Source organism: Sminthopsis crassicaudata, chromosome 5, assembly GCF_048593235.1.
Source record: "Sminthopsis crassicaudata isolate SCR6 chromosome 5, ASM4859323v1, whole genome shotgun sequence".
NCBI lineage: Eukaryota > Metazoa > Chordata > Mammalia > Dasyuromorphia > Dasyuridae > Sminthopsis > Sminthopsis crassicaudata.
In genome coordinates, this window is record NC_133621.1 from 229,378,143 (window position 1) to 229,386,671 (window position 8,529).

Consider the following 8,529-nt stretch of genomic DNA (forward strand, 5'->3'; position numbering starts at 1 on the left):
AAGTGAAACAGTGTGACCCCAGCTAGAATGGTGAAGCATGTTTTAACCTGAAGTCCCCAGCTCTGGCTTTAACTTGCCATCCCTTCCCAGTTCCCAGTTAGCTTATTAACTGCTGAATGTCAAAAGTCATTCCCCTAGAGAGAACTGGTTAAAGGATATGAATGAAGATTTTTTGAAGGAAGAAATCCAAGCAATAAACAACTTAATGAAAAATGTCCCAATAATTGATATTCCATATATTAAAATGAAACAGCTCAAAGGTGCTACCTCACTCTGATCAAGTTGTCAAAGATGACAAAAGAGGAATATGGCAAATTTAGAGGGACTATAGGAAACAGGTATCCTAAGGTCAGCTAGATGGCACAATGGATAGAGCACTGGACCGTAGAGTCAAGAGAACCTGAGTTCCAATCTGGCCTCAGACACCTGACATTTTTAACTATGCGACCATGGTCAAGTCACCTAACCTTGTTGCCTCAAAACAAACAAACAACAACAAAATAGGTATGTATTCTTGGTGCAACTATAAGTTGGTCTAGTCATTTTGGAAAGCAAGTCGGAATGGGATCCAAAGTCAATAACTTATGACTACCATTTGATCCAGTAGGATCTAGAATATCATTTATGCCTCCTAAAAAGAAAAGAAATTGCTTTTTAAAAAATATTTTTAGAAAAATTTAAAAATAAACCAAAATTGTTTATAGTTATCCTTTTTATAGCAACAAATAAATGGAAACAAAGGGCATACCCACTTACTGAGAAATGACTAAACAATATTTGTGGCATACCAATGTAATCAATGGACAGTGAGGTGAGTCAGTATATAGAACACCAAGCTTAGAGTCTGGAAGACTCATTTTCATGAGTTCAAATCTGTCCTCAGATACTTACTGTGTGACCCTGGACAAGTCAATTAATATTGTTTGCCTCTGTTTCCTCATCTATAAAATGAGCTGGAAAAGGAAATGACAAACCACTCCAGTATCTTTGCCAAGAAAACCCCAAAAGGAGTCACAAATAGTCAGAAGTGACTGAACAACCACAAAATGTCATCAAAATGTCTTCAAAGTTACAGGTTGAATTTATAATATACTTAAAAAGAAAGATAAACTGTATGTAAATAATAGAGATTTATAGTTTCATTTATGATCCTCCTTATTCTGTTCTAGTATGTGTATGGAAACATCCAGTTTATTTAGTGTTTGTTACATACTGAATATAATAAAATAAAATGCCTATGGCAAGAAAACATGAATAGAGCACAGCATCTTGCAATCTTGGGCATAATGGACCTGGAGGCAGGAAGACTAGCTTTGTAACTCTAGGCAAGTCAGTTAATCCTGTTTGCCTCAGTTTCCTCGTCTGTAAAATGAGCTGGATTAAAAATGGACAATCCTGTCCTTCCCGTATCTCTGCCAAGAAAACCTCAAATAAAGATCACAACTGAAAACGACTGAATAATAAGGACAACAAAATGGTGGAATGCTTACCCTGGCTAGGTCATACATAGTAGGCCCTTAATAAATGTTTGTTTCCTTAAAGTCTCAAATAAAATCCCGTGTTCTACAGAATGTCTTTCCTAACTCTTAATTCCAGTGTCCTCCCCCTCCCCAGCCCAGATTAATTATTTCCTTTTTATACTAAATATAGTTCCCTTTGTATATACTTGTTAGCTTGTTATCTCTCCAGTTAGATTGTAAATTCCTCGAGGGCAGGGGTTGTCTTTTACCTTTTTTTGTATCCCCAGGACTTAGCACAATGTCAAGTATACAGTAAGTCCTCAATAATTGTTGAATGATTGATTAATTATTAATTGACCAATTTTATCATTATCTCAGTGTCCTCACCTTTAAAAGGGAGACAATACTCCCACTGCATCACTGAGCTGTTAAGTCATGGGATTTAGATCTTGAAAGGACTTTAGCAGCCAGCTATTCCAACCCCAACAATTTTCGGATGTGGAAACTGAAGCCAGGAGATGGAAAGGGATGTGACAATAAGAAGCAGAGTCAGGGTTTGATCCCAGATTCTCTGCCCTCAAAAACCGTAGTCTTTATACTATACCACAATGTCTCCTAGAGGTATCAATGAGATCTTATTGATAACTAAACAAAGTAATGCGTGATGAATTATAATTATGGACTGAGACTGAAAGTAGAAGTATGAAGATTTGAGGGGGAGAAAGGTTTTCTTTGAAGTAATTCCAGGTGTATCCTGGGGTGACCTAGAGGTCTCAAGCAATAGAAGAGGATTTCCTCTGTCTATAGGAAGAGAGGGGTCCTCCTGCACCGGGAATGAAATGAGGCAGGATAACCCTGAATATAGCAGATACTTCTCCCACTGGGGACAATTCCAGTCTTCCTGAGTGTGCTGGGGACCTCTGTTTCCTCCAGGCCTCACCCCACCCCCACCTCAGGCCAGCAGCTATAGAGGAGGAAATGGAACCTAGAGTCATACCTTCATTTTCAGTTAGACTTCCCTTTTCTTATCATTATGTTCTCTGAGAACAGATTCAAGGAACAGATTTCATCTAGAAGAAAAGGGCCCTCATCTACCTGGGGTAGGTGTTATTTCCCCAGAATTAGTGCCTTTCTCTAGGGACAGCTGGGGAGAGGAAGAGGAATTTGGGAGAAGATAGAGCCATAGATTATTATCACTAGAAGGGATGTTAGATGTCACCTGGATGAGCTCCCTTATTTTCCAGGGGAATATATAATTACAGATGAGAAGTCATTTGCTTACAGCCCCCTGCTAGTAAATGCAGAGCTGGGACTCGGCAGGTGGGCGAGTCAAAAGCTTCGAGGGAAGATTAGGGAATGGAAGTGGGAGGGTTAAGGCAGGAAGTGGGATGTAGCCTGATACTGACTGATATTAGGGTATGTGTGGATATGTAATAATGATTAGGGCTATGGGTATATCTCTAGGTATTTCACATATGTACCAATATGGGCTTATATGTAGCATATGTGTCTCTGTGCTTGTGTGCATGTATAAAAGTTGTTCAAACTGCCCAGCAAAGGTCTCTGGGGGTGGATGTTCCCAGTAGAAAAAACACTAAATCAAAGTCAGAAGCCCTAGGTTAGGATGCCGACTTGAACAATTATTGGCCATATGAGTCTGAATAAGTCACGTTCCTTTCCTGAGCCCTACTTTGCTCGGTTATAAAGTGATGATAGCTATATTTGCACGACTGTGTCCTGACGTTGAAGTGAGAAAAGTTTTATAAATGTAAGAAGCACTATTCTTCCATAACCCATGCTTTTCCCTTCCCTTTCCAACATGGTTGTTAAATATTTACTGGAGTACCTATGTATTGTTCTATCAACAAGCCTGAGCTCAGCAGGAGTGCAGTAGAAGGCTCAGAGAATAAAGTCATCACCAGACTTGAGGCTAATTATAATAATAAAATAATAATGATGATGAACAATAACAATACCTTGTCTTTACATAGCACTTTTAAATTTGCAAAGTGCTTTATATTTATCATCTTATTTAGGCTGCACATTGGGGGAGAAGGGATATTATAATCATGGGAATTTATGATATTTATGATCCTGAGAGATTTAAAGTAGATCTCAAAAGAAGGCTACCAAGCTCAGACTAGTCTTTTGCCAAAAGCTAAAAAGGAAAAGGTCTATTTCAGTGACTATATAAGTGAAATGGACCAGACAAGACCAGGCCTGAATATCTAATCCTTCAGCCACATTCCAAACTACTCTTCTTCCCATCCCTGGAACTTCAACCAGAGGCACTGAGAACTGAGATTCTTTTTAAAACATTCCATACCTCTAAAAGCCAAAAGCCCAGTCACTTGTATGTAGGTTTAATCTGCCTGAAGGGATGAATGGGGACTGGGTCTAAGTCTTCCATGATCATCTTCCACCATTCTCTCTCCAAACCTTTTGTGCTTTTAGTCACAATCAGAAGCACTGGGGCACAGTAGCAAGACTACTGGGCTTCCACTTAGAAGGTTGAGGTTTAAGACCGCATTCAGACACTTAAATAGTAGATAAGGAACAAAAGCTTTCTGAGCTTCAGATTTCTTCTCTGTCAAATGGAGATAAGACATTTCAAAAGTTTATTTGTTAGAAATGTCAGATCAGACAAGGCCTGTACTTTCCTTCAAAATCAGTTTGATGATTAGAGGTTAGAATTCTGAGTCTTGGGGTTACCTCTTCTCTTGCCTGTCCCTTCTCCCTTGGTCCAGACTAGGAACTTTCAGTGGGCAAGAATCCAAAAATGAGAGAATAAAACTAGATAATCTCTCTAAAGTCCTTCCCAACCATAAACCAATCATCAAATCAAATATATCAACCGTCTACTAAGTTTAAGACACTGAGAGTGCCAAATAGAGATAAGTTAGTACAAAAACTTTTGAGGATGGGGAGTGAAGTAACTAGTGTGCTTAGGAAAAAATTTCTGTAAGAAATAGGACCTGAACTGAACCAATTAGTACCTCTTGGGAGAGTCAATTATTAAAATTTCAATGTAAACACACTTAATAATTGGCAAATGCTACAAATCAGAGCGATTTATTATTTGGTTGATTTTTAGGTTTAAGAAAATGATGGAGAAAACTTACTAATGTAGATTAAATGTAAAAGTATGTCTGAATTCCAAGAGTTGTAATGGAAAATGCCATCCACATCCAGAAAGAGAACTACGGAGACTGAATACAGATCAAAACATACTATTTTCACTTTTGTTCGTTTTTTCTTTTACAATATGGCTAATGTGAAAATATGTTTTAATGATTGTACATGTATAAACCTATATCAGACTCCTTGCTTTCTTGGGGAGTGCGGGGGAGGGAAGGAAGGGAGGAAGAAAAGTTTTGGAACTCAAAATATTACAAAAATTAATGTTGAAAACTTCCTTTACATCACTGGAAAAAATGAAATATTATTAAGTGTGGGGGGGGGGAGTGTGTCTGGATACCTTTGTTCCCTCAACACACACATACACACACAAACACTAGCCTGTTGTTAAACATTACCAGAACACCTATGCCTTGTAAAAATCTTTATGGGATCCTAAGTTTCTGACCAACATTCCAATAGTTTTTCCATTATTCCCTGATGCTTCTCGGGATAGCTAAAAGCATAAAAGGGAAGGTTGAGGGTTGTTCGTGGAAAATTTAGATCCAATGCCAATTCAGTTCTTCAGGCAGACTAAACCTTTACGACTGGAAGAGACTTTTGAGGTCATCAAGTCTAACCCAGGTTAAATGATTAGCCCGTGGTACTGAGGTAGGATTGGAGTACAGCCGCCTTTCCAGTACACTAGGCTGGCTTAAGGAAACTAGGGATTCTGAGAAGCAAAAAAGAGGAGGGAACACATTCCAGACATGGGGGAAGGTCTGTGGGAAGGCACAAAGACAGCAGATGGAATTTTGGGAATACTAGCAGGCCAGTTTGGCTTGAGTATACAATGAGTAAAAGACGGTAATATGAGACGTCTACAAAGGCATGTTGCAGCCAGAGCAGGGAGGGCTGAAATGGTTGTTGGAGGAGTTAGTGTTTATCCCAGAGGAAATAGGGACCCTCTCAAGATTTCTGAGCAAGGATAAGACCTGTGAAGACCTGTACTTTAGGAAGATGGTTTTACAAGCTCTTTGAAAGGTAGATTGGAAAAAGGAACAGATTGAAAGCAGAGAGCCTCGTTAAAAGGCTGCTGCAATCATCTTGGGGTGATGAGGGCCCTCTACTAGGGGAGTGTGACCATGGGAATGCAGAGAAAGGCTCAGATGTGGGAGGTGTTAACAGAGGTAAAATGTGCAAGATGTGGGTATATCCAATTATGATCCATGTCTCTTCCTCTCTTCAGATTACCATTGTCCTGAGGGTTCTGGGTTAGGGACCTACTGAGAGAAGTGAAAACCTCACAGCACAATATGTCACTGTGTATGCATAATTACTAAACAGAAAAAAAAAAAAAAGAAACAAATGTTCCATCTAAGTAGCATCTATATGTTCTTCTCTGCTTAGAGTCCTAAACTGCTTTTAGAAGAAGATCAAATTGTTCAAACCAGGCATATATTCTTATCTCTTGAGGAAAAGGATAGTCTTTTAGACAGTCTGCACAGTGGATGCTGGTCTTCTACAGAATCAGGGAGAGTGGGAGTAAAGATGGCAGAGAATGGGTTTATAGGAAAGCCACAGGAAGAAGGACAGAGATTCTGGTCCCCTAAAGGACTGTCTCTGAAAGAAGACCACTTAAACATGGAATTTAGAACTAAGATCACTGTTTCCTAATTTGCCCATTAATAGAGGTTAAGAGAGGGCAATTTGATCAAAATCACGTAGCTAGATAGTATCAGAGTCAGGACTGACTGTCAGGAATCTTTATTCCTTTTGGCAATAAAAGGGTTGATGATTATGGGGTTAGAGTTATGGAGTCAAGTGTGGACACAACAAATGGAGGACCCTGAAATCTAAGGGAAGACCTAACTGAGGCAAAGATCAAGAAGAGGCCAGAACACCCAGGCCAGGAAAGGATCATCTTCACTTGTGGTAGAGACCAACTTGATTCTGCCCCCACACATGGGATTTGATATATCATAAAACCTCTGCAACCAAGGGAACAGAAAGGAACTCCTGACAAGATCCTGCAGCTTTTTTTGAGGCTCTCAGGAAGTAATCAGTCCAAAAATGACCGCTAACTTTCAGTAGCTCTCATTACCTACCAAATAAAATAAAAACCCTGGCATTCTGTTGCAAAGTGATGTTAAACTCCTGGAGAAACTGGGTTTACTAAATCATACATAAGGCTCCCTGTTGACTTAGAAAACCACACATTAGCATTATCTATATTGTATATTATTTTTATATTTTTGTTAAGCATTTCCCAATTACATTTTAATCTGGTTTTCATATAATAGGCACCTCTGCCTATAATATAGTATCAAATGTCTTTATTTCATACTCTTCTTCATGAGACTACCCTCCATTCCCATTCTCTACTTGCTAGCTCTCATCTGTATCCCTTTACTCTTAATCATATCACATGCCTGAAAAGAATACTTCTACTTCTATCTCCAGTCTTTTAAAAACCCCTTCTTTCAAAGCTACCGCTTTCAAGAAATCTCCCCTAAAACTGCCCACCTCCATTCCCACCCCACCTCCACGGTGATTTTTACCTCCTTGTCTCATAACACCTTGCCTGAACTTCTACTTTCAGTTATCTCACACTATCTTATATCATAGTTGATTGTATATAATTATTCTTCCATTTTTCCCGATTTAGATTGCAAACTCCTAAAGAAAAGGATTAATACTTTGTACCCTTTGCACTTTGCACAGAGTAGGCCTTTAAAGATTGTTAAATCGAACTAAATCAATGCAGAAAAGACTATACACACTTTAGAACTGGGACATGTTATTGAAAGTACTGAAAAAAGTGAGGGAAATGGTGTGATGAAAAGACCAGACATTTAAAGGACAAGTTGATGATACCGAGCCTGGGCCTTTTGCTCACTGGAAAAGCCCATCTATCTCTGCAAATCAACATCTTGCTGTAAATAACCAGGGAGGGGGAATCTAGAATCTGGTTTGGGAGTGAGTTAAGCAGTTGGGAAGATTGATCTTGGAATTTCCAGACCCGGTGGGTATCTAAACAACATCACTGCACTAGTGACTTCCCATATGTTAGGGACCAAACTTCTAGATTAGGAATTACAGGTTTAGGCCTACGGAAGGGAAGTTGTAGGAATACCAGTTATAAGGCTGAGGTTTTCTGGGAATAGTGATATCCCATCCTGGAATCACAATATGGGCTTCCAGCCGGGAAAGCAATAAACTCTTGCCCCTCTTCACGCCCCCAGGGCTGACCCCGACTCACCTCCCAGCTCTGCCTTGGGCTGTAGCCCCAGGGCTAGAAGCCCTGGGACTGGCGTGGGATGGGGGGGAGGTGTGGACTCAGGCCAACTTCTCTCCTCCTCCCCCGCCCCTGACACCTCCTCCTCCTCCTCCGAAACTGCGCTGCAGATGCTGGGCCGCTTGGCCGAGTGCTGGGGTCCCGGGGCACTTGGAGGCCGGGGACAGAGTGGGGATGCTCTCGATCCTCTCTCGCGCCCCAACGGGTCCCGGGGGGCGCTGGCTCGTCTGGCCGGCACTCGGGACAATCTGGGAAGTGGGCAGGAGCTGTAAAGTGTCTTCTTCCAGCTTCTTCCTGCCTGGCCTTGCTCCGCCACTCCCTCCCCTCTAATATACCGTTTCCTATTGCCAAATGCGTTTACTTGGAGTGCTCGCTCTCTCTGTTTATGGGGCCGCCTCCCCTCTCTTCCTCGCCAGCTGACCGTTCCCTCCGGTCTCCCCGCGCCTCGTCCACAAACCTCCCACATCCGCTGCTCCCTCCAGCCCAGCCCAGCCCGGGTCCTGCCCCGGGATGGGGATGGGGATGGGGGGGCGGGGGAGGGGGGGCCGAGCTATATTGTAAGTCTCTTGCCTTGGGTGCTTGAGTCACTAAATGCAAATCATCACCAATTCAACAGGACTTAGCCATTCCAAGGGAGGTTGTGGGGGTCCAGAG

General features: G+C 41.3%; 1 protein-coding gene across 2 annotated transcripts in view; it reads right to left on the reverse strand.

Annotated features, from left to right (window-relative positions):
• ACVRL1 (activin A receptor like type 1) overlaps positions 1–8,309 on the reverse strand; it is a 28,040-nt gene extending 19,731 nt beyond the window's left edge. Inside the window, exon 1 of one of the 2 annotated variants that reach the window (XM_074270342.1) lies at positions 7,840–8,309. The gene's annotated coding sequence lies outside the window, so the exon portion shown is untranslated. The remainder of the gene's footprint in view (positions 1–7,839) is intronic. The other variant, XM_074270341.1, reaches the window with a different exon arrangement.
• Positions 8,310–8,529: the final 220 nt, after the last annotated feature.